General features: G+C 44.6%; 1 protein-coding gene and 1 pseudogene across 5 annotated transcripts in view; one reads left to right on the top strand and one right to left on the bottom strand.

Annotated features, from left to right (window-relative positions):
- RALY (RALY heterogeneous nuclear ribonucleoprotein) overlaps positions 1-26,586 on the bottom strand; it is a 251,326-nt gene that overhangs the window by 137,538 nt on the left and 87,202 nt on the right. Inside the window, exon 3 of one of the 5 annotated variants that reach the window (XM_066625730.1) lies at positions 23,118-23,204. The exons of the other annotated variants lie outside the window; for them this stretch is intronic. The gene's annotated coding sequence lies outside the window, so the exon portion shown is untranslated. The remainder of the gene's footprint in view (positions 1-23,117; positions 23,205-26,586) is intronic. 5 annotated transcript variants of the gene reach the window in all.
- On the top strand, positions 13,711-13,832 carry LOC136650555 (5S ribosomal RNA; annotated as a pseudogene).

The raw sequence follows: 26,586 nt of genomic DNA, 5'->3' as shown, positions 1-26,586 counted from the left end.
TAGGCTGGACCTGTAGATTATTTTGCTTGCATCTGTTCATTTTATATTAAAAAGTATAAAAAATTTTTGAGGTGGGGGGGGTTAGCCATTTTGGATGTGCAATGTGAGCAAAAAAACAGGATACCAATGTTTTTAAAGAAACAGACAGACACAGGGACAGACATAGGGCTGGTTCAAATGCTATTCTTACTGTTCGACTGGCCCCGTGAAGAGATGCATGCACTCGAATGGGTACATGCCATGCTTCCTTCCTTCCTTTTTGAGTCAGTTCAAGGCATTTTCTTTAATCACAGGGTTTTCCCCCCCATCTAAACCTATAGGCTTATCAGTGCATACAGAGGGGTATTGAGAACAAAACAGCTAATATTATAATGCCGTTGTGCAAATCTATGATAAGGCCACACCTGGAGTATTGTGTCCAATTCTGGTCGCCACATCTCAAAAAAGACATAGTGGAAATGGAAAAGGTGCAAAAGAGAGCGACTAAGATGATTACGGGGCTGGGGCACCTTCCTTATGAGGAAAGGCTATGGCGTTTGGACCTCTTCAGCCTAGAGACGCCTGAGGGGGGACATGATTGAGACATACAAAATTATGCAGGGGATGTTCAGAGTGGATAGGGAGATGCTCTTTACACTCACATAACACCAGAACAAGGGGACACCCACTAAAATTGAGTGTTGGGAGAGTTAGAACAGACAAAAGAAAATATTTCTTTACTCAGCGTGTGGTTGGTCTGTGGAACTCTTTGCCACAGGATGTGGTGATGGCGACTGGCCTGGACGCCATTAAAAGGGGATTGGACAAGTTTCTGGAGGAAAAATCCATTACGGGGTACAAGCCATGATGTGTATGCGCAACCTCCTGATTTTAGAAATGGGCTATGTCAGAATGCCAGATGCAAGGGAGGGCACCAGGATGAGGTCTCTTGTTATCTGGTGTGCTCCCTGGGGCATTTGTTGGGCCGCTGTGAGATACAGGAAGCTGGACTAGATGGGCCTATGGCCTGATCCAGTGGGGCTGTTCTTATGTTCTTATGACATTAAAAGGAAATGCCCTGAATTCCCCCAGACATAAGGAAAGAGACCAGGATGTACATGCTCTCAAAGCACATACATTTTTTTATCTCATGGGGCCAGATGTACATTTAAACAACCCACTGATAGAGAACCTTGAGCCTAGGGCCGGCTGAAGACCTCCTGATGACTGAGGTGGCATGCCAAGTGTTGCCTCTTACCTGATGAAGTTGCAGCCTCTGCTCCTCCCACTTGTATGTTCTATCTCAGGGGTTTTCACACATTTACCACCAGGAGCCACTTTTTAAAATGTCAGGACCCACCAGAAGTGATGCCATGACCAGAAGTAACATCATCAAGCAGGATAATTTTTGACAATCTTAGGCTGCAATCCTACCCACACTTACCCAGGAATAAATCCCATTTACTATCATTGTTAAAAGAATATACATAGTAGCTTGTTAAAAGTACAGATCTGTAGCATTTCCCCAAATGTAGTCACATACCATGGTAGAATCAAGTCTCATATTTCCTGCCTAAGGCGGGGGGGTTGGACTAGGTGACCTATTAGGCCCCTTCCAACTCTATGATTCTATGATATTAAAAGTAAAATATTGAAATGAATGGGGACCCACCTGAAATGGGCTCACGACCCACCTGGTGGGTCCTGACCCACAGTTTGAGAAACACTGTTTCTAGCTCATTACTCCCCTCCCCTCCACATTTCCCTCTTTCCTCATCTTCCTCAATTCAGGCAATGGAAGAAGGAGGGGCAGTGAAGGCAAGTAGGGGGACAGGGAAGGGTTCCTCCACTCAATCTGCTGCCTCCTACAACCCCTTCAATTGGATTCATGATGGGCCTGCCCTTCTTGAGCCTATAGGTGACCAAGATGTTCAAATTGTTGGCCAGGGCAAAATCACAAGGACACTCTTTTTCAGTCCATCACAAAAGAAGCATAAGTGGAGCAGCGTCTCAGTCGCTCACTCCTGTGTAATTATAAGCAGCAGCTATAAGCTTAATAAGAGAACTGGGGCAGAATCTTTAGGAACCGACCACAATTTGTTATCCGAGTGAAGTGGTGGTAGGTAACAGTTCAGACCTTTGCTGTAATCAATTCCCACATTTCTTTTTGAAATTTTTTGCAGCTTTCTAGTTCTCCTGGGGAAAACAAGCCCAGGCTCAAGCACAATATTATTGGTCAAAAAGAAGAGCAATAATAAACCTAACCCAATCTCCCCCATAGATGTATTCTTTTTTATCACTTGCCGAGGAGACCCAATTCCTCAGAGCATTCCCCTTGTTCCAGTACATCAGGTAAGGGTCTGGCGCAGAGTTTGCACAGCTAAAGGGCAAGGTAGTACATATTCATGAAGTCAGTGGCATTTATAGCTCTAATAATATTTATGCACTGTCTGCTGAATGGTATTTGACAGGGCAAATATTTACACACAATATTGCTGACAGTCTCACTAACCGTGAACAGCATTATCTGAGGAAGAATCAATACCCGGCTTTAACTCCAGAGTCCCAGTGGTGCATCCTGAACTACACAGCTTGGAGGAAGAATCCCAGGCAAGATTGCCGTTATTAGATAGGCCTGCTCTGAAGGATATATCTTTATGTTTCATACCCTGACACTGTAATGGCTTTGGGATGGGTAATGTGCCTTAGCACGGACTATAAGGATGGAACTACAAATTATATTAAAACACACAGTTTTCCAGACAAAAACAACAGCCCAATGTCAAGTTTCCACCTTTTCCCTACATAATGTACCAGAAGCTGACGGAACATACCAAGATCCAGGTCTACAGAGCTTGCGTCCTGAGTACACTTCTGTACTGCAGTGAGTCATGGACTCTTCGCTCACAACAGGAGAGGAAACTGAACGCATTCCACATGCGCTGCCTCCGACGCATCCTCGGCATCACCTGGCAGGACAAAGTTCCAAACAACACAGTCCTGGAACGTGCTGGAATCCCTAGCATGTATTCACTGCTGAAACAGAGACGCCTGCGTTGGCTTGGTCATGTCGTGAGAATGGATGATGGCCGGATCCCAAAGGATCTCCTCTATGGAGAACTCGTGCAAGGAAAGCGCCCTACAGGTAGACCACAGCTGCGATACAAGGACATCTGCAAGAGGGATCTGAAGGCCTTAGGGATGGACCTCAACAAGTGGGAAACCCTGGCCTCTGAGCGGCCCGCTTGGAGGCAGGCTGTGCAGCATGGCCTTTCCCAGTTTGAAGAGACACTTTGCCAACAGTCTGAGGCTAAGAGGCAAAGAAGGAAGGCCCATAGCCAGGGAGACAGACCAGGGACAGACTGCACTTGCTCCCGGTGTGGAAGGGATTGTCACTCCCGGATTGGCCTTTTCAGCCACACTAGACGCTGTGCCAGAACCACCTTTCAGAGCGCGATACCATAGTCTTTCGAGACTGAAGGTTGCCAATACAATACTTACACTGTGTCTTCCTGATGCAACTAATGCATTTCCCCACCTCTGCCAGTAATGGCCAGGGATGTGAGGCCAGGGTGAAGGACTATTAGATGTTCAAAGTTAGGGCACAAGTTAAGTTCTACATGTGATAGTGGATGAAAGGGAAAGTTAGCACAGAAATACTGTTCGTGCAGCCCAAACTGAATGTTCTTGTTTCAGTGACACCTCATCAAGAAGGCTGTGTATTTAGAAAATGACAGATACATTGAAGTTAGTGTAACATGCAGTAGATTTTCAGAAATCTGAGGATGGAGAATTCATTTTCTGCATGCCGATTTACAGCCCAATCTTACAGCTGGCTACCACAGGTGAATGGGCACACGTACTGTCAAAAACTCGTCATAAGGCGTGTTGCGGCAGAGCAGAGGATCCTGGTGCTGGTGGAAAGGACTGCACCAGTCTTCCAGAGTCTTTCAGAGACTGGGTCAGGTAGGCATTCTGCACACCAGCTGAGAGTTGAGGGAAGGGGGGGAAGGGCTGAACGGAGGCTGGGAAGCGGGGTAATGAGTTGGAGGGTGGGCAGAGAGATAGATCAAGCCCAGGTGGGGCAGGAATAGTAGCAGTGATTACCACAGTGTCCTGTTCCCCCTCCCAGGCCTGAGTCCCCAACATGGGGCTACTTGGACTTGCACCAGCAATTTTGCTGGCACAAGCCCCAGTTTCCCCATTTTAGCTGCTGGGGTTTAGTCGGGGGAAAGGGGAAGAATGTCCCCTTCCCTCAGGAAGATCTCCAGCAGCTTCTGTTCCTGCTCTGGATGTAGCAGAGGCTTCATTGGCACTGCTCCGTTGCAGTGTGGGACTTTGGTTAAGATTGGGTTGCCCAAATCTGAAATGTTGAGTGTGAGCTTCCCCACTCCAATTCATTTTGGTTTTAGTCAGAAGCCTAGAAAGTCACACCAAACAGGTTAACATCCATCTATTCTTCATCTGGTACAAAAGTCAGATCTTATGTATCTGTTCTTTCAAGGAATACTTCATGCTAAGGCAGGGGTGTCAAACATAAGGCCCAGGGGACGGATGCGGCCCCCAGAAGCTTTTTATCCAGCCCTCAGGCTCTCAGCTGCTGAGGTGTTACCACTGAAACAGCAGCCCACATGAAAATTGGGCTTTCCCATATCTTGAAATATGATCAAATTTGCATATTTTCTCTTCTGTCATTTACAGTTAATGAACTTCTATATGAGAGCAAGGTGCTGATTTCTGGCCATCAGCTGCTTAATGATGTCACTTTCTGCTTAATGACATCACTTCCGGCCCTCAGCAGGCACCCTGAATGCTAACTTCGACCCTCTGTATAAAACGAGTTTGACACCCCTGTGCTAAGGGATATTTACTATCTTGTTAAGGGGGGAGGGAAAGAGGCACCTTTTAACAGTGGTGGGTCATGGATATTTAGCAGGGGGAGAGCAACTGTCTCGCCTCATTCAAGCATGGCTTCCTTCCCCTACCCGCTCTCTCTCTCTCTCTCTCTCTCTCTCTCTCTCGTGTGTGTGTGTGTGTGTGTGTGTGTGTGTGTGTGTGTGTGTGTGTGGACTTTTTAAGACTGTGGGCCCTTTTAGGACAGGAAACCATTTGCTTTGTGAACCACTTTGAGACATTGTTGTTGTTGCAAAGTGGTATAGATATTTTTATGGACTTAAAAGAAAGTTATATCCAAAGTTGAATTCTGAATTTAACATTTGAATTTTAAGACATGGATTGCAAATTCTAAACCTCACGAAAAATTTTTTTCCCCTCCAAAGTACATTTCAGATCACACACCTGCTCTTTCCTTCAAGCCCAGATTGTGTGTGCGAGAGTCACTCTCCCTCTTTTTTTCCTTTTACAAAAATGAAGGAGACATTACTAATAATTATGAGAAAAGCAAGAGGGGAGACTGGATGACAAAAGTGATGCTTTAAAGCATCACCTTTAAAGCATTTGAACAAAAGAAGCCGACGTGGGCACACTTTTGGCCATTGGGATGAATTGTTTCACAGCATTGCCATGGAAACAAGGCAAATGTCTTCAAGAAAGACAGTACCAAGCATTTAACAAGCTGAGATCTGCAAATCTCTGGCACCTGTGTGTATACGTTTGATCTGTGAACAGTGAAGGGAAAAAGTTCAAGGACCAAAGTCTATTCCCGGCTTGTCGATTCATCACTGCTATCTCACAGAGCTGGCACAGCTCTTGCCGTGTTTAAAAGTAGGTATCTCTGCACAGATGATAAGGAAGTGCAAGTGAAAAAGAGAGCCCACAGAAAAGTAAGGGACTCACATAAACTAGCACTGGGGACATAGCAAGTCACTCAGGATCATGTCAGATTGAACTATACGGAGATAATCTCAGTGAAAGCAAAAAGCACAGTTCACACGTGCTCTTTATGCCTTGAATACATGGACTGGGCAACTCTGGTGAAAAACGTTCTTTGGTAGTGACCTTGGAGTATCAAGAAGCTGACATCATCATGATTATGTCTTTCCAAAGGGCTGTCATTGATGACACCTATTGTTATATTGCATCATTTTGACTAGACTAACTCCATAAAGAACTAATGGGTCCAGACCCAAAATGAAATCTCATTAATCCAGAAATGAAAAAAATTAAGGGTTAAAGGGTTAAAAGACTACTGAGCACACTAATAAACTGGCATTTGCCACCTTGGAAAAAAAAATGTATTCAGTGCCAGAAACTGCAGTGAACACACACACACCCCTTGCCAATACTAGCACAGCACAATTCAAAACCACTAATTCGGTTTTCTTTTTAAAAAAAGAAAAGGTCATTTTTTTTCTCTTCTTTTCCTGATCAGAAAGAATACATTTCCTCCCGCATGTTGTTTCAAGATCTCTTCATGAAAAAAGGGCTGCCTCTATCATGAAGTGATGGGTAGAAATTGCTGTGGGCAGCAATTTCTAAAAGTGGCCCTTTTTCTTGCCTACCACAACCATTTCGGAGTGTCATTTTTTTTCAAAAGAAAACAAGGAGAGCATGTCATCATTCTGACTTATGGTTTGAAATGGCTGAAGCCTGTCACTGCTCCTTCCAAAATCTATGCCAGTGCTGAGTGTATAGAGCAGTGATTTTCAACCTTTTTCATCTTGCAGCACACTGGCAAGGCACTAAAATGGTCTAGGCACACCATCAGCTTTTTGATAATTGACAAGGCACACTATGCTGTCAATGGGGGCTCACATCCCCCAATGGTCCTATCGATAAATGACCCTCTCCCAAATTCCCGCAGCACACCTGGGGACCATTCGCGGCACACCAGTGTGCCACGGCACAGTGGTTGAAAATGGCTGGTATAGAAGCCCACCTAAGTAACACTTTGGATCCTGTCCTATATATTAATTATATAGAACTAAAATATGGGAATTTGCTGCATCTTTTCTACTCATGGCAGATGTCCAGCTTAACCCTCAGCGCTCACCCAGCTGCCCTCCCTTTAATGAAGCTCCTCTTGTGTTAACGGAAGGGACTCTTTTCATCGCTTCCTCCTCATGTCAAGCCAAGCCTTCTCATTGATTCCCACTATGTCAACTTCACACTACTCAGTTCGATTCAATAATTTAGCCTTTGTGGCGAGTGTTGCCTCAAACCGAACTACTTGTTAGTTTGAGGTTTTATAGAACATAGATCTGTTTCACTCACAGCCATGAACTTTGCTGACTCAAAGGAAAGTGCTCTTTTTAACAGTCCCCCAGACAGATGTATTTTTCCTGCCTCAGTGCATTCAAATTGCCACCTACAACCAATTAAACATACAATTTCTCATTTTTTGCAGTAAACATAATTTTAATTCCTAGAAGTCAATACAGAGTCCTTTGCTTTTATTTTCCATGTTGTCTACAGCACTGGTTTGGTAATATGGTGAGTCAATAAAAGGAAGGTAGTTGAAGTGGTTAACTGAATGCCGTCTACTTTTTGATAACCAGCTGTATTTTATGGACTTGTGTATCGTATTCTAGGAGACAGCATAGGAATAAATGCTTGCACTTATTTACTAATATGTCCAACTGTCATCCACCAGATATATCCAATGTATTTTTACATGGCCATTTATGTGCACACTTTTTATTTTTTTGCAGTAGTGGATCTCGAGGAGAAGCAACAGTGAAGTGAAAGCATAATTAAGGCTGTCCAGTCTAGCTGGCATGGCCTGTCAATGGTCTCAGTAGATTCAGGGCCCAATCCTATGGTCTGCTCTGCGCCTCCGCAGTGCGGACCACAGTCGCAAATGTGCCGTAAGGCATGTTTGCGGTGCTTACCGCTGGGCTCCTGCTGGAGGTGGCTCAGTTCTGGCCGGCGCTGAGCCACCGCCCAGCGGGTGCCCGCGTTCCGCAGCTCGGTGGTGCCTGTGAGGCGTGCCTGGGGGCGGGCGGGAGGAGGATCCGTGGAGCTCTGCTCTGCAGGATCCTAGGCGCTCATGGAGGCTGCGTGCCTTACACGAGCACCTTTACTTTAGTAGCGCCCTTTGGGTGTCGCTAAAGAGAGTAGCCCCATTGTGGGGCTGCCTCCCTTACCCGGGGGAAGGGAACAAATGTCCCCTACTCCTGAGGTGCCTCCCATGGTAGCATGGGAGGCGCTGGATTTGGCGGCAGCCCTCGTGGTGCTGCCAAGTGGGGGCGCCCCGGGCAGCTCAGGATTGGGCTGCCCGGGTCCTAGAGATTGGCAAGGTTCATTTCAAGCTAAGTAGTCTGATGCTTTAAGAAGTTCTCCTTCAGTGACTCTGTGGGTAAACTTGTGGCTTGTTGCTTGCTTGCTTATGTCCTGATCAACCAGAAAAACATGGGCAGGAGATGCTCTTTACACTCTCACATAATACCAGGACCAGGGGACATCCACTAAAATTGAGTGTTGGGCGGGTTACGACAGACAAAAGAAAATATTTCTTTACTCAGCATGTGGTCGGTCTGTGGAACTCCTTGCCACAGGATGTGGTGATGGCATCTAGCCTAGACGCCTTTAAAAGGGGATTGGACAAGTTTCTGGAGGAAAAATCCATTATGGGGTACAAGCCATGATGTGTATGCGCAACCTCCTGATTTTAGAAATGGGTTAAGTCAGAATGCCAGATGTGGGGGAGGGCACCAGGATGAGGTCTCTTGTTATCTGGTGTGCTCCCTGCGGCATTTGGTGGGCCGCTGTGAGATCCAGGAAGCTGGACTAGATGGGCCTATGGACTGATCCAGTGGGGCTGTTCTTATGAGAAGAATAAAAGTTGATTCTGCTTAGGAGAAAGGACCCACCTGCAAAGAAAACTTGTTGGCAGATCTGCCTGGATCCCCTGGCTAGGAAGGCCTGTGTATCAGGTGTAGGCCAAGCTATCTGAAAGCCTGGACTCAATCTATAATCTTGCTCTTCCCAAAGCAAGGGACCAGGGCAAATGGGAGAGGTAAGTAAATAAAAATTACCTCCTTTGCCCAATGGGTCTCCTTGGACTTGTGCCACCTCCCAGCCCCGCCTCCCACTTTCCCCACCCGCCCCTGGGGTCAGCCACCGCTGTCCTTCCCTGCCCAGGAATGCCTCCCTCCCTCCTCCTCCCTGCCTACCCCAGAGCCTTTCATCAGCCCAGCTGGGCCGATGGCTCACTGAGGCCGGCACAGAGGCTTGTGTCAGCCTCCGCAGGCCGGCACACCTCTGAGTACTGACCCGGTTTCCTCCTGAGGAACGTTTTTGGCATGTTTGCGATCCTCCTGGGCTGACGAAAGTCCCTATGGGCGTCTCAGGATTGTACCCTTAGCTGACCGGTACTGCATCTCACAGCCCCCAAGCTGGACCCATATTGAAGGATCCACCCACCATGCAGATATGATTGCCAGTACAAATACATAAATGCTGCTGGAATGGGGCCAAAATAACAACAGTGCAGAAATCACTTGTGTGCTTCCCTCGCACTACCTGCATTGATCATCAACACTCTGTAACTGACAAATATCTATCTAAGACTTGGGTCCCATTTGTCAGTCCAAGGGGCCCATGTTTTAACAGCTCCTTTCTGACTGCTGACAGACAAGTATAACATTTCAGACTGTAAAAGATAAACTACAGTGTTCCAATATGGAGATGGGGAATGCAATCACTCAAAAGACACATTGTTTTTATTAATAATTGTTCTGCACCCCAGCATCTTTTGCTTGTCCTGCTGAAACTCGGCTTAGAAACAGGAGTGAAAGGGCAAAAAAAAAAAAAAATGTAAACAAGACAGCAATGATTTGATAGCTGATTGCAGTTCTGTTCTATGTAGCAAATGAGTTAGATGTTCATAAAAAACAGTCAAGGATTTCCCACTGCAACACTGTTTACTGAAAAAGTATCTTAACTATTAACCAAGAAAAATATTGACCAAGAAAAGCTGTGTACTAAAACATTGTTTAAAGAGCAGAACATGTACATTTTTCCTAGCCATTAAAACTTTTCAGCTTCTTGATTTTCAGCCACTTTGCCTTCCTATCCAACTACCCCAGGTACTACATGAGATTCTTCTTCTAGTTCAACCATCATTCACTTGCTTCACAGTATCTATACCGATAGTTAACGTTCCGTAACAGACCTTTCCCTCACAGAAGTCAGAATGTTTGTGAACATTTCATGGAATCACAGCAATAGCCATGGGTATTTGCACATGGTAAGCAGGTAGGCTAGTGGTTTTCAGCTTGCAAAAATGAAAGATGGTTATATGAAATGAAAATGAAATGAAATGAAAGTTATATGAAATGAAGTGAAAGAGATATAAAAAGGAGCTTTTAGCTTTGCATGTCGTTTTAGTTTTTAGCTCTTTTACTGTTCAGTTTTTAGTGTCGAGTGTTTAGCTGTTTAGGGTTTATTTTTCTGGTATATTATTATTTAAACCATGGCACTTAGCTTTAAAATTGTTCACTATCTAAACATAAAGTATTCTTAGAAAATATTTCCAGCTGTGTTAATCTGTAGTAGCAAAAACAACAAGGAGTTTGGTGGTACCTTAAAGACTAACACATTTAGTTCAATATAAGCTTGTGTGGACAGCAGTCTACTTCATTGGATGCCTGAAGTGAAATCTTCGGTGGGCAGGTGTATATACCTGGGTATGGAAAAACATTTTCTATACAGGTGCAGCCTATTTATCCACAGATTTTTTATCTGCGGATTTGTCTCAATGCGAATGGGGTGGGGGGAACTGAAAGTCACACACACCTTTGCCTCCTTTGCCCTGCCCTGGCAGCCCAAAACACTGCCAAAAGGCTCAAAACAGGGAAATAGCCCTGGAGCCCTGGAAGAGGTTCCCCTTTCAAAGGAACAGTAAGACTCCTGGAGTCCCTGAGCAGAGGTGTGGCTACAGGTGGGGCGGTGCAGTAAGTTTTGCAGAGAGCCTTCCTGCAGAGTGCAAGTGGCTCCTCCCTCTCCATTCACCTCACCCCTGCCCACATGGCTCCAAAGGGGAGGGGAGGAACTGCTTGTATGCTGCAGGAAGGCTCTCTGCAAAACTTAGTGCACCGACCCTCCATAGCGACGCCTCTGCCCCTGAGCCAGCAAAGAGGCTGAAGAGGGGAAGGGGGGGCAGAAAACCTCTGTAGCCCGAGCAGGTGCAGCAAGGTGGAGCGCTCTCTCTCTCACCCACACACACACATAGGGGCAGGTGCGGCAGCAACAGAGGGGATTGCTTTAAAAAACCCAGGGAGCATTTGCCCAATTCCCCTCCCAGATGGTGCAGGCTCTCCTGCTCCAGCCTATGGAAACAAAACAGCCCAGCAAGGCTACAATCCTTTCCACACTCTCCACTGGGAGTAAGCCCCATTGACTACAGTGGGGCTTACCTGAAAGAAGCAGGACAGCTGGCAACAGGGAGGGCTGAGGGCGGAGCGGAGGGAAGGAGATTGAGAACAGCTGCCTTAGTTTCCTTCCATCCGGAAGTGTCAGGCTGCAGCGAATCTGCGTAACTCTATGGAACTTAGCACAACGGGTTTTTTGTTAATCGCACCAAGTCACGGAACGGAAGTAACGCGAATAAATAGGCTCCACCTGTATTTATCTATACATGGATAAATAAATAAATGAGAGTGAATTTGCAAGAGTTACAGCGCAAATCTAACTACAGTGCCTGAAACGAAACATTTCTTTGCAACAACATTGTTTCCCACAGTAAATAGGTAAAGCATGACAGACAGGTACATACATGTTCTTATTTGAAGATAGATGCCACAGAGCTTAAAAGTATGCAAGAACAGCATGGGCAAAAATTCACAACTGGGGATAACAACCTCATAGCAATGCTAATTAACAAATGCAATGTGATAAGAAGCACAGATCACTATTCAGACACTTCTGTGCTGCTGTCTTAAATTCTTTATTGTTTTTGTTGTAATCATGTTTGTTGTGGCTACAACCCATGTTTCCCACAGTAAATAGGCAGAACATAATAGTCAGGTACATGTTTTTAAATATTTGAAGATATGTGCCACAGAGTTTTGATTGGTTGTGGCTCCCTGGAGCGTATGTGTTACATTTTTAGGAATGGACACATACTCTTCACACTTCACATTTCACTGCAGGAAACATAACTGGTGAAGAAAGGGTGACAGATCTCTACATCACCATTAATGATCATAGTACACACTGTTTTAAAATCACATTGTGATGCAATAACATTGCATGGCTTGCTGGTGTCTGGGACAGAGTGATGTGATGACACTGTCATGTCACTCCCCCCGCCCCCGCATCATTGCATCACCCCTGTCTTCAGTATGGCTCCAATTTAGAGCCAATTGGAAGTGCAGGTGAGTGGGAGGGCCCTTCAATGCTTCACTAGCCACTCCAAACACTCGGGCGGTGAGCAGCGCACACCATCCCCAGCAGAAAGCCTGGAAATTACTGTGTGGGGGAGACTGCCCCAACCTCCCCAGCCTACCTACACTACTGGTTGAACATTATTTGTATCTATCTAACATTATTTGTATCTATCTATCTAATGTATCTAACATTATTTGTTTCTATCTTTAAATCAACCATTTTCAACCACTGTGACATGGCATACTGGTGTGCTCTGGGTGGTCTGCAAGTGCGCTGCAGGGGTTTGAGTGGGGATCATTTCTTAGTAGGGTCACTGGGGGATACTAGCCCCTGCTGGAAGTGCAGTGTGCCTTGTCATTTGTCAAAAAACTGATGGTGTGCCTTGAGAATTTTAGAGTCTTTTCAGTGTGCCATGAGATGAAAAAGGCTGAAAATAGCTACTTTAAATGCTCATTCATGACAAAACTCCCTGAATGCAGAAAGCTAGCAAATGGAGGGTTAATGATAACCTCCTTCCTGACATGCTATTTTTTGGGCATGCTTCTGTGTTACTTACTTTCTAAGTGCATGGAGCAGAATGTATATTCAGAAAGCTCTTCATATACCCCGACCACAGCGACTGCATTCAAGCACTTTAACAAAATTTCCATTAAGTTGAAAAGTAAGAAATTGCCATCTACTGACATGTACTGCATGTACAGTTTCTGCACAGTTTCTATAGGAATTTTCCTTGGGTGAGTTAGGGAAAAAGGTTGAATAAAAAGCAAGGTGTCAATTTATTTTGAGAAATATTATTCTGTAATGTAAAAATGCAGTTGGAATGGCTGATTTGCTCAAAGCAAGGAAGCAAGATTATTCCACCTATACAATCATCATGCCTAGATTACTCCATCAGACATGGGTGCAAATCAAGTATAGAGCATAATCCAGGAAGCCAGGCATCTTCCAATGTGCATTAAAAACCATTTCATATTTAATTAAAACACAAGGTAGTTTGTTTGTGAAAATACCCATGTGCCAAGTCTCTTAAACTGAAGTGGTTACTGGTGAGAGGTTTGTTTGCTTCTTTAAAATGTCTGCCTTGTCATTCTGTCCAGTTTCCATAAAATGATAAACATAAAACAGCAAGGAAAAAAATCCACCAAACCATCAAGATAAAGGCAACAAGGAACCATCATCCAAAACCATCAGCCGAAAAGCAGCAGATCAAAATATCCATCCAGCATGAAGAGAGCAGCCAGCTCCACCATTCCAAAAACACAAGCAGGGAAGACATGTTTCCACCAATTTCCTAAATGTGCAAATAGGCAGGACTTGGTGAGATGATGTCCCGTAGGAAAGTTCCCTGGCCTGGACAGAACTGCATAAGTCAGCCTTCAACATGCAATGCCATTACCCTAAAATCCATCGCTCACAACTTGAAATCCACTTTCCCAAAGTGTTTGAAATTTAACTGTTACCCTGCAGATGCCCGATCTCATCTGATCTCGGAAGCTAAGCAGGGTCAGGCCTGGTTAGTACTTGGATGGGAGACCGCTTGGGAATACCAGGTGCTGTAGGCTTATACCATAGTCTTTCGAGACTGAAGGTTGCCAATCAGTATACTCTCCAGTTGGGCTCTGTCTAACCAATAATCAAAACATGAGTTTAAACTCTAATCAGGCAACAGACTACACATTACATTACAGGCCCCATATATGAAAGCTCCACTAGCCCCTTCAGTTTTGCAAAGCTCTGGCCCAGGGGTGGGAAGGGACTGCTCAAACCTTCCTCTGCTGCTTCCTTTCTCCAACCTCCCCTGCATTTACCTTCTAAATCTTAGTCTAGGGCCCTGCAAGGCAAAAGAAGATGAAAAGAAAGGAGTCTTGAAGGATATGTAATTGGCAGGATAAGGGTGAAGGATTAAGGTTTCACTCTTCTTTCCCATCCCTTCTTACCAAAGTAGCAAATCGTAAATTCAGAGGATGCTTGGCAATGGAAAAGGGGCATTTTGCCCCTAAGAGGAGACTGTCAGGCCCAATATGCAATACAGGTTGCAATCCTAGGCACGCTTTCCTGGGAGTAAGCTCCATTGACTCTAATGGGACTTACTTCTGAGTAGATAGACGTAAGCTTGGGCTCATAGTCAGCAACTCCTCAAAAGTTTTGAGTTCTAAGGTTATGTGCAGGGTAAATCTGAAGTGACAGGTTGCTGGGGGCCCTGGGAAAAAAAGTCAGGTTGCTGGGGGGCCTGGGAAAAAAGTCCTGCACTGGGCTTTCCATGGCGTTCAGCCTCTGACTCCTTGAACGTGCATTGGGTGGAAGTACTGCCACTGACTCTGAGGGTTCAGGAATCAGTCATGTCAGTGGCTCCTCTGATAACTGTGGGCCACCAATCAGTTTCCAACCCCTGGTGCCACTCCGGTAATACACATACATTCCTATCTTAAATTTCTGTTTGATAAACAAAGAAAAAAAATCTGTAGAAAAACTTACAGGCATTATTTTTCTTCAGTTGGTCTCATCATACATCCTGTTCTCAAAATTCATCTTTGTTCCCCCCCCCAACGATAAAGATATGTTTTTTTTTTCCTTGCTGATAAACACGCAACACATTTGTGCTTCCTAAATTACACCACATCCAAGAGCGAGAGCTCATACAACGGACTTCATCTGCTGTGCAATGTGCTTTAAAAATTGCTCTGCTTTTTTTTCATTCTTAAAAATATGGACGCTCCCCGTCACCCAAGGTGATTTGAGTCTATAGGATAGAGATGCAAAAAGTCATTTATAGGGAATGGGCAAAGATGCTATACAACTGGCATTGTAATGCAGAGAGGAGGAATGGATTTCATTAAAGATCTTCAAAACCACAACCCACAATAGCTGATAAATGAACCAATCATTGCTAATGCCAACTTCCCTAGCACAGTGTTTCTCAAACTGTGGGTCGGGCCAATTTCAGGCAGATCCCCATTCATTTCAATATTTTATTTTTAATAGAGTAGACTTGATACGACCATGGTATGTGACTGCATTTGGGGAAATGTTACAGATCTATACTTTTAACAGGCTATTGCAGCAGTTTTCAAACTCTCTGGGTTTGAAAACCACTGTAAGTCCTTGTGGGGGTGGGGGGGGAGGAAGTGGTGCAATCCCCAGGATTGCACTGCTCAGGGGGCTGCAGGGGCTTGGGTGCACTTACCAGAGCCTCCTGCAGCCTCCCAGAGGTGTGGGGAGCCTTGCGCGACTGTCTGCAGGGCTCCCCGAAGCTGCAAAAGTGAAAGTGGAACGATCGTGCTCCACTTCTGGTTTAGCGGAAGCAATCGCTCCACTTTCACTTCTAAAGCATCGGGGAGCCCTGCAGACAGTCGCGCAGGGCTCCCCATACCCCCGGGAGGCTACAAGAGGCTCTGGTAAGTGCACCCAAGCCCCTGCAGCCCCCTGAGTGGCACGATCCTGGGGACTGCGCCACTGCCTGCTGGCTGCCCCTGTCCCTTAAGGGGGCAGAGGCCAGGGCCCACAGGCTGGGGCGTCGTGACGCCCCAGTTTGAAAAGCCCCGGGCTATTGTGTATATACTTTTAGCAATGTAAATGGGACTTATTCCTGGGTACACGTGGGAAGGATTGCAGATTAGGATTGTTAAAAGTGTTCCTGCTTGATTATGTCACTTCCAGTCATGACATCACTTCTGGGGGTCCTGGCAGATTCTCATTCTAAAAAGTGGGTCCGGGTGCTCAAAGTTTGAGAACCATTGCCCTATCATTTTCCTGTCACAAAGCAAACAAAGGGTGTTGTAAGGTGTGTGTCTGTGTAGAGAAAATCTTTAAGCGTGGTTCTTTCTAAGAGCAGCACACAAATATTTGTTCAGTACCTTGTAGTTTTCCCAGAGAGCAAATTCTGCACCAAGTCAACAAGATACAAAAGAGCAAGTGCATTACTCCCAAAGCAATTCATTATACTTTATCATCCTCAAATTTTAGATATCATACCTCCACAGGCTTCACGGAATCCAGTATAAACCAGGAAAAATGTATCATTTGATGGACAGCTCAATCCTATTCAGTACTGGCACAGCTTGTGCTGTATCCAGTGATGAAACTGAACAGGCTGGAGGTCACCTTGGGGTTTACTTACCCTGTGTAGAGCCTCAGCCTGCTAAATGGGGCTATTTGGATCTGTGCCAACTAAATCACTGGTGCAAGATCAAGTAGCCCTGTGCAGAGTTTTCAGGCCCAAGACGGGGGTTAGGATACAGTGCAGGCCTCCTGCACCATCCTTGTCCCCTTCCGGGCCTGAACCACCCCTTCACACCCTCCCTCATCCCAAAAAACTCGGTCCCCATTCTACCTTCCTCCAACCTGTATCAACTGGTATAGAACTTACCTGTATTGGTGGCCGCGTGTCCAGTGCCTTCTCATTAGCACCCCTTACTCTTGAGTCATCCAAAATGTCCTTTATGGTATGTATGTGATGTCCAGTTTAGGATTGGGCTATGAACATCCTTTCTCTGAAGTTGACTTTCTATGGTTACAAATTTTTCAGTATACGAGGGGACTGCAAGCAAAACATCTGCCTACTGAATATTACTCTTATACTCCTTGAGTATTTGCAGAATATAATACTCTGTTATACCCTTTGATTATACTTACCTGTAGAGCAAGTAAGCCTAATGCTGATTGGTCCCTCTTAGCAGAAGTCTGTCAACATTTTACATGATCACCCAAATGTATTTATAGCAGAACTGGGGGGGCGGGCGGGCTAATATTTGTTTTCCAAATCCCTGTTCATCTACAAAGTTCACTGGGGGAACCTTCATTTCCTCTTGGCCTTACCCGCCTCAGTGAGCCCTTTTCAGGTACTTGTTCACGTAGATGCAGAATAAACGTGCAAGAGACGGGAGGGCTTGGTGGAACCAGGCTGCCCTCCTGACCAAGTCATGTTGATTTAAAAGTCCATATGGAGCCCCACATGGAAAATTATATACATGCCTATACTGCTTGCTTACCTCTTTTCATCTAACACTTAAGGATTATCCCAGTGTTTCCATAACTGTGAGTCATGACCCCACTGGTAGGTCACAAGCCCAAGTGCTGTGGGTCATGGCCCCATGTGTCCTGGGTCTTATGCAATGCTCCTGGTAGTGCTGCCATGCTATATTAGGAGGCCTCCTCCAGACTGTAACAGGCTTGTAACCCACTATGTTGGCCTCTGTGGCTCTCAGAATGGCCTGCGGAAGCAACTGGAAGCAACTTCTGGTTTGCAGGTGCGACTTCCAGTCAAACTGGAAAGTTGCATCCGCAAACCAGAAGTTGCTTCCAGTTGCTTCCACAGGCCATTCTGAGACCTACAGAATGTCACTTCCAGTCACTTCTGCAGGCCATTCGGAGCCCAATAGAGTGGAGGCAAATAGAATGGGTCATGGGCCCAGCACAATGCAAAAGAGGCCTCTGGGATGTCCCAATAAAGCACGACATAACTATTAAGAGCATCGCATTGTGACCAGCTAGAGAAGACGAAGTGGGTCCTGGTGCTGAAAAGCTTGGGAGCTGCTGAATTATCCTATTTTGAAGCCACCTTTCTTAAGTGCCCCCAAAAATGGCTTGCACCAAATTAAAAGTATAGAATAATTTTTCAAAAACAGTTCAGATCATAAGAACAGCAATAAAAGTGCAGAATCTGCACCATAAAATGTTTCAGAGCAATCCAGGGCAAAAAAGGTAACTCAAACAAGAGAAGCTGCAAATATTCAAGCAGGTGAAGCACAAAATATGGATCCCCCTACTCACATACAAAATCAAAGTGAACACAAATGTGCTCATAGCTTAAACCAGGGCCAGAGGCACAAGTCAGGGCTGGGCAAGCACATGCCCAGAACTCATGCTGCTGTCAAAGTCTGGCCTTGGGCTACGATTCTCCCCCTTGCGTTGGGTGCATTTGGGAATTTTTAAATGATCCGCTGTGCAGGCTGCTTTCATCCCCATCACCTGGCAAGCCACAGGACATCTACTGGGCAACGGTGGGGGAGGGAAGCAACTGCTATAGGTGGGGTATGGATTTTTCTTAGAAGAGAAAGTTGTATTGAGAAATCTATTCTTGGATTTTCCACATTGCAAGTAGCTTGGTAAATTATGCATGCTTAAATGAGATTATAAACACAGGCACTGAAATGTGCAGAATTACAGGTTGGAGGACTACAGCCTAAGACATGATGTGATGTTACTCATTTTATTCTTGTTTAATTAGTGCTGATGTGAATGAGGATCAGGCTTCTCTGCAGGTGGTCTCACCTGGTGGCCATATCCTCCACCCCATGGTATTTGGTTGTGCTGTTGCATCATTCCCATGGCATTGGGGGAGGAAAAGGTGGCTGGCCTGATGGCAACAGAGACATGACACAAATTGTCAAAAGGGTAAGAAAACAAACAAAAAACACACCTGTCACCACCAAACAGCAGTAAGGAACACCCCCCGAATATTTCTTGCCTATCCATTAAAGTTGCCCACGTTGATCTGTCCTTCCGAACTCCTTCAGCACTACTGAATTTCACTGAAACCACTTTTAGATGAATTTTCAGCTCAGTGCTCATTTTAATCTTAATTCAGTTGCTCATAGTAGTTTGTCCATGTCATTTCAGTTCAGTCTGCTCATTTGTGCAGCTCAAATCTATACATGTTTAGTCAGAAGCAAGTTCCCATGAATTCAATGGCCCTTCCCACACAGGACATAGGATTACAGCCTCAATTAACATGTAGCGTTCTTCTAGCACAGAATTCTAGTCTATGTCAGAAGCACAGTTATTTTACTCATTTTAACTGCCAGTCCAACTAGTTAGGAAGAGAATATTTGTCTTCTGTTTTCATCTGAACTTGAGGAAGTGGTGGCCACGGGATCGGAAAGGTAAATCAATCCAAATACTAGCAATTTAACAGTTGTGGAGCGATCACCGGCAAATAAGACAGCAGGTTTTTCACTCCAAGGCACTTAACCCCCCAATTTAATGATTATGACATGACGCATGACGAGGTGGTGGGGGTAGTAACCAGGAGTAAGCCCAGTCTAGTAGGGGTGTTAATGAGCAAGGCAGTAAAATGGGGAGATCTGAGTTCAGAAAGTATTTAATGAAGAAAAACCTGGGAGGCATAGAATGGACTCAATGGGGGCAAAAATCAATACAGGGCAAATGACACAGAGGAGTAATGGGAAGCACTGAGAGATAAATTAGAGGGTTGCCCAGTGGTTATGATGGCCAGCAAGCAATGCATTAGAAGACCTGAGCAAGGAGGACGAGCATGGAAAAACTAATTAAAAGTGAGAGAAGCAGAGCCAAGGTGTAAAACATGCAGGAAGAGAGGAAGCCTGGCAGAAAGATTACAGGGTGCAGGGAAAGGAAAGGTTTGAGAAAAACAAGACCCGAAGTTGAAAGCGGAAAGGCTCTAATTTCACACAAGGCTCCGATAAATAACAAAGATGTGTTTTGGGGCCCATGCGGAGCAGGAGAAGATGGAAAGAGCCAGGAGGTTTTATAAGAGTGGGCAGAAGCACTCACTGATCGAGGCGGTGGGGGCACTGTTGCAATAAGCAAGGAATATTGGATAAAGGCTATAGTTGGAGGAGGACTGTCTCATTTCGAAGGCACAGAAGTCTCCCCTCTTGCACGTGTTGACTTTCCCCTGCTTTCTGATGCACAAAAGCACCTTAGTATGGGCAACTGATGGTTCACTCTTACAGTTTCCAGTAATGAGCAATGCCATTTCTGCTTTCATCTTGGACTTTGATCTTGGGTTTATAACTGAAGGTTGCAGATGAACTGTACATGTGCTATGAAAACAGAGGCAGAATCAAGTCTAATTTCCCCTCCCCCCATTCCCCCCCCTAACTTCTCTTTTGCTTCGCAAACACATGTGTCCATAAAATGGACCTATAAAATCCCCCCAGAAAGGATGGTGCAGTACTGAACATGATTGGTGTTATAGGGTTGGCGTTATCATGTTCATTCATTTACTTCTTTAATACCCATTTCACAACTTCCAAAGAAGCTTTCCATAAATATGTATTTATTAAAAATATTTCTATCCTGCCTGTTGGTCTCACTTAAGGCACTGCCAAACTAGCTTACAATGAAGTTTTAAAAAAAATTAGAATGAAACCAATACAAAATCAGAAACAAGGATCAGATCAAAATATCCAGTGCCGAATATAAGGTGCACAGAAAGCCCCATAAAAATGTTATAATATTTTAAACAATTATAAACATTTAGAAAGAAAGAAAGAAAGAAAGAAAGAAAGAAAGAAAGAAAGAAAGAAAGAAAGAAAGAAAGAAAGAAAGAAAGAAAGAAGTCATAGTACAATTTAAGCAGCACACTAACAAAAGTTATCAACAGAAATTAGGACCAACCTAAGGGAGCAAACTTGACATAACTATAAGCATGTGCTATGCAGTTGTGCGCAAGTGTAAGACAGTGTGCAGTGTGTGGCAATCTGAATGAGGACAAAGGTGGGGGTGGTTAAAACCCTTTGTCTTTGCCACAGACAGGTCATGTTTAGGCTTCTGCATGCACACTATCTTAAATAGAAAAAAAACATGTATGCAGAGGAGTGGTTGGAGCTCAGCACAGATGCTTTCTATGCAGAAGGTCCCACGTTCAGTCTCCAGACAGAAAAAGTTCCCCGTCTGAAACCTTGGAAAGTCACTACAAGTTAATGATGGAAATACAGAGCTAGAACTACCACAAATCTGCCACTGTAGAAGGCAGTTTCCTATGTTCCCATACTTAAAATAATATGCAGTTTGACCCTAAGAAACTTTTAGAAATAGCTGGGTAATTAAAAACATATTTCTCTGCAGCCCAGAAAGATGTAAGATACAACATCAGGCGGGCTTCTCTGAAACAGGAAGGATGCATCACTATGTGAAATTATATCTGACTTGAAACCACTTATAGCTACAATAAATTCTCTCTTAAAGTGGCAACACATTTGTTTTTCCGCACTAGATCATAAACTCTTTCATTCTGTTTCATATGTTATCCCCATTTTACTCGAGCTGTGGAAAGATCAGCCTTTGCAGAATACGTTTTCATTGCAGGAACAAAGGTTAGAGTTTCCTGGAGATTTGTTGTTATTTCTTTACTTACAAATGTGCAGGTGTTATAGACAAGGGGCCAAAACAAGCATACATAGGCACTACTAATCCAGGCTGCAATCCTATACGCACTACTCTGGGAGTAAGTCCCGCTGAAATCAGTGGGGTGTACTTCTGAGTAGGCACACATAAGGACTACACTGGCCCAGTAACAGCACAATTACGTCTGGTGTTGTAGCCATTGCAAGTTGCATTTCAGCCATTTGTACCATAGGCTCAAGTGGTCATGCTGAGGCCAATGGCACAAGCAGAACTCTGCCTCAGTTTATACCTGTATTCTGAACTAATTGATTCATAAGGCAGGATGCATTGAGTACTGGGTATGCATGTTAAACATGCAAATTGCTTGCTTCTAAAGCTGCCTGATAGATCGTGTTAATTATGGTAATCAAGGCAATTAGAATAGAGAAAATATTCAGACTGATTCTGACTTCTTTTTATATTTTGCAAACCTTATATAACTATAAGAGCTGGCATTTCTGCTGAAAATCGTACCGCCTCTGTGTTTGAGCATGTGCATCTGTTTGTGTGGCTGTCATTTTGCACTGTGAGTTAGTGACAATGATATCATTGCCAGCTTTCCAGAATTCTGTGGGTTACCTCAGAATGCAGGGTGCAAGGGATGGCACCAGGATGCAGGTCTCTTGTTGTCTTGTGTGCTCCCTGAGGCATTTGATGGACCACTGTGAGACACAGCAAGCTGCACTATATGGGCCTATGGCCTGATCCAGCTGGGCTATTCTCATGTTCTTAGCTACATATATCCATGTGGATTAGTAGTTCCTTTCTGAGATCATTGATAGGTATACCTCAGTACTTGTGTTGTGACATAAATACCACAACTATGAGGAAATGTTACATCATATCTAGCACAGCAGTGGAAACCAAGTGCAAATGGACCAGATCTTATGTGGATGCAATGCTCATTAATCAGGGATCATGAGGCTTGGATCTGGGCTTATATGCAGATGTACACTCTACAACTGGGTGCATCTAACTACATGCTTCAAAATACAGGTTCTGCCTGAAGGCTAATAACCGCTACAGGTTTGGCATCCGTTTACTGAAATTAGTATGGTTCAGGCAGGCAGACTCAGACAGGGGAGTGAGAGTGCAATCCTAATGTAATGTAGCAGTTGCTGCGCTAGCACTAGTTGTTGCAAATGTGTTGTAAAGCACATTTGCAATGATTTTAGAGTAGGGAGCTCTGTTGGGAAGGCCTGTGCCATCCTGCTGCACTGAAGCCTAAGCTATAGCCACTGGAGAAGGTAAGAACTACTCTGTGAGGCGCATGGGTAGTGGGGGGGAAGGGGAAGGGGGTGCAACAGGGAAGGGGGAGGGCAGAACAGGGGGTGGATCAGGCCCATGAAAGGGCAGGGTCAATGGAGGAGGCCTCCACCATATCATAACCCCCTTCTTGGGCCTTGGAGACCCACACGGGGCTTTACAGACTTGCACCAGTAATTTTGCTGGTGGAGATCTGAGTAACCCCATTGGGCAGGCTGTGGTGCTACACAGAGTAAGAGAACAAATGTTCCCTTACTCCAAGGAGACCTCCAGCCTACCCAATTTCAAACTGGATAAGTCGTGGGCCATGCAGCTGCCTGCGTCAGTGCTGGTTAGGATTAGGCCATGCGTTTATTTATATGTGAAGGGGGTTTATGGCAGCATCCTCTAGTTCTTGGCGGTTGATGTCATAACCCAGGTTCTAGATTCCTTACTTCAGAGGCAGAGGGTAGAAGGAGCTGTAGAAGAACTCAGGAAGATGCACCTACACAAGCAGTCCATCTGATGATGTGCAGACCCATCTGAAGATGCGCAGACCCACAATCCAAACAATGGTGGTGGTAGGGAAATTATTTAGAACAGAAATCATTGGGGTGAGAGAGAGAGAGAGAGAGAGAGAGAGAGAGAGTGCTCATTCATATAAAGAGAATGGTGACTTTAAGTAGAGATGAAGTAGGTAGGACAAATTGAGGGGAGTCCTAATTATCACAGGAATCCTTTAAGCAACTCCCAGGGTAAAAACTGCCAATATAGTCTAATATCAAGTATCCAGCCCCACAACATGGGCGACTGGTAGAAAGAGCCCTGAAAAGGGACAGCAATCCAGGTCCCAGTGCACTAAAAGGGAAGGGAAGAAGACACACATTCTGCCAATCAGATTTATCGGAATCTGCTGGTGCCTACCAACCATTTGCAGCCTGCGTGAAAAATTTCCATTCCTTGAGTTGGTGCATGTGCTTAATTTGGACTGCATGTGTAACCTCCTCTGACAGCCTTGAATTCGCAGACCGCAGCTCCTACCTGACTGCAGCCCAGCAGCCACACATCTTTCATCTGTACTATTTGCACGGTTGCAACTGGTTACAACAATCATAGTAGCTCACAGCCAGCTGGAAACCTGGAGTGCCCTCTTTTGCAAGGACCAGGCATCTGGATATAGAACATTTCACTGGAAACCATCTTGGCAGAAGGTGCCTGGCTGGTTGGGCCTTTCAAGTGTTTTGTAGATCTCAGACATGCCTGGGCTTGGCTCCCTGCATTGCTTCTGGTACTGAGAAGTGTGAACATGAATCATGAGGGCATATGCTGCAAATCATATCTGTTCAAACAGTTAGTGTATTAATGAATCTACCGTAGATACTCACCTATAGTACATGAAATTTTTGCAAAGTAATCAAGCTCCAATTCTCACTTTGCCTGATCTCCAGGTCAATCAGAGGGCAGAGCCTTTCAAGAAAAGTTTCCATTCTCAAGGGAGACAGGCCCCAAGTTTCTCAACCAGCAGGCAGGCACAGAAGCAATTTGTTAACCTTTTATTCTCCTTCCTTCTGCTGCAGCCTGGTTCTGCTTGGCAAATGCTTGCAAAGCAGGTCTGTTTTTTGAAACACCAGGATAGGAAACCTCCTTTCCATCTGAAGCAGACTACAATTCAATGCACCCTTACTTAAGAATAACATCCATGGAAAGCAGTGGGTCTACTTCTGAGTAAAAAGGGTTGCACATATATGCAGCTGCATTTCTCTGCTGTGAACTGAATTGCACACTCCCAGTTATGTGTTATGGGTTGTATGTTGTACGAAGAGCTTCTGGCTTAACACATTAGATACCTTAAAGGTGGATTTGATTCATAGTTCTCCTGCAGTGGTTCCCAACCTTTTTCACTTGCATATCCCTTGGCAGCCCATTTCCATAAATTGTACCCTTCATATTAGCAAAATATGGGTAGATGGGACTCGTCAGCCTGGGAAGGCAGCTCATCTGAGAGAAGGAAAACTCTGATCCCAAACCTCCACTGCCTTGTGGCTACATCCAGTTATGGAAAAGGCTTCAGGAGTCAACCTCGAGGCAAAATCAGGAGCCGGAGTCCTGCGACGTCACTGGAACCAACCGTATTGGCCTCTGCCTTTCCATTGGACCATTCCAGCGACGTGGAGAGGGGAGATTTGCTGCATGGGTAACAGCCTATCCTCCATACCTACTTTACCCAGGCTTCGCGCACTGGAGAGGACACTCTGTTCCAGAACCACCATTCAGAGCATGACACCATAGTCTTCCGAGACTGAAGGATGCCAACAACAATTAGCAAAATGTTTATAATTAATAATACAAGCTCTCATCTCCTCTATATGAAAGCCCAGACTTCATGTATTCATCACAGTGTTTTTTCTTTTTATCTGTTTGAAGAACGGAAGACTCTGCCTTTGCACTGTTTTGCACCAGAAGTGTGCTGAGAAATTCTGAGTGATTGATCACTTTCCATATTATGTTTCAGCTTTTTTACTGTGCTAGTTTTCAATCGCACATTCCTGTCATTCCTGTCTTGCAAGGCATTCTGGAACATGACCTGCCTTTTTCTACCATTATTCCATTCTTTTTCAAGTACCCCTAAAGGTCCTGTTGAGTGTCCCTGGGAGTACATGAATACCAGGTTGGGAACCACTGTTTTACTGGTATGTTGTTTACCGTGCACTTACTCTGATAGTGCTTACAAAAAGGTGATGAAGACCAGAATTTAAAAAGAATAAAAATGTATCTTATGATCTTTTACTATGTTTTTAATAAATTAGAGACTACAGTTCTTAGGTAACAATTAGTGGTGGGTTATTTTTCAGGATCTGGCCTCAATTAAAATCAAACTATAGTCAGAAACCCCCCTAAGTTTAACCCCCGACTTATCCGAGGGTCATAGAAAATTCCATGATTGTTGGCTCAAAACCTGCCCTCGACTTATCTGTGGGATCGACTTATGGGCGGCTGTCGGCTGTGATTTCCGCGAAGCCAAGGGTGAAACAAGTCCATGTTATACACATGCATATAAATGCTGATGGCTTCTTTGAGAGAGAAAAGCAGCACTGAGGGGTGCTTTTCCTACTGCAAGCCCTCTTTCCCAGTCATTTTCTCTCTTCTGATGTATCGGATACATGTCTTCAACAGCCATGTGTCTGTAACCCCAGGTGGGGGTTAGTTACTGAAAAAGTTTTAGGCAAGCAAATGCTTACAGGCCTCGCTGCTATTTCTCCATTTGAAATCACTTCCTCCCAAAGCTACTTTTTTCTAAAAGAAGCAGCCACTGGGGTTTTAATACTGTACACACTTTTGTATGTGAACATGTATGAGTAACTTGGGCATGCAAAACTGAATGTACCATTGCAGTTTGTTAGCAATACAAAATTGACTGCAGGACCTATTTTTGCCTTTTTAAAAAAAATAAAAAATCACTTAAGCACATTTTCAAGAGGATAATTGCCCTTGCCAAAACTGCAGTCTTTGCAAATATACCCTAAAGGGGAAAGAAAAAAACAAGACTGGACATATTTAAAGTCCATCAACCATAGCAGAATCCCTTTTAAATTAATCATCTGTCTCAGTGTTCACAGAAGAGTATGGGAAACAGATGCTTGCAAGAAGATACATACCCCAGAGGGTAGAATCTGAAATGCAAAAAGATTTTGACACCAAGGCGGAAACAGGTGATCAAGTAATTAGACTATCTCCCACATGACAAAATTAAATTGGGCAGAATTTCTTGAGTTTGTGAACACTCTGTGTGCAGAGATGCAGTAACAGTGATAGCAGAAAGAACAGTTAGACATAACAGATCAAAAGGCATCTTCAATTTTGCTTCATCACCCCTGGATAATATGCAGTCAGTGCCTTACAGTGCAGAGGATGACTCACCTGGAC

Source organism: Tiliqua scincoides, chromosome 4, assembly GCF_035046505.1.
Source record: "Tiliqua scincoides isolate rTilSci1 chromosome 4, rTilSci1.hap2, whole genome shotgun sequence".
Lineage (NCBI taxonomy): Eukaryota > Metazoa > Chordata > Lepidosauria > Squamata > Scincidae > Tiliqua > Tiliqua scincoides.
The sequence above is the reverse complement of the archived record's forward strand: the minus strand, read 5'-3'. Positions and strand labels throughout refer to the sequence as shown.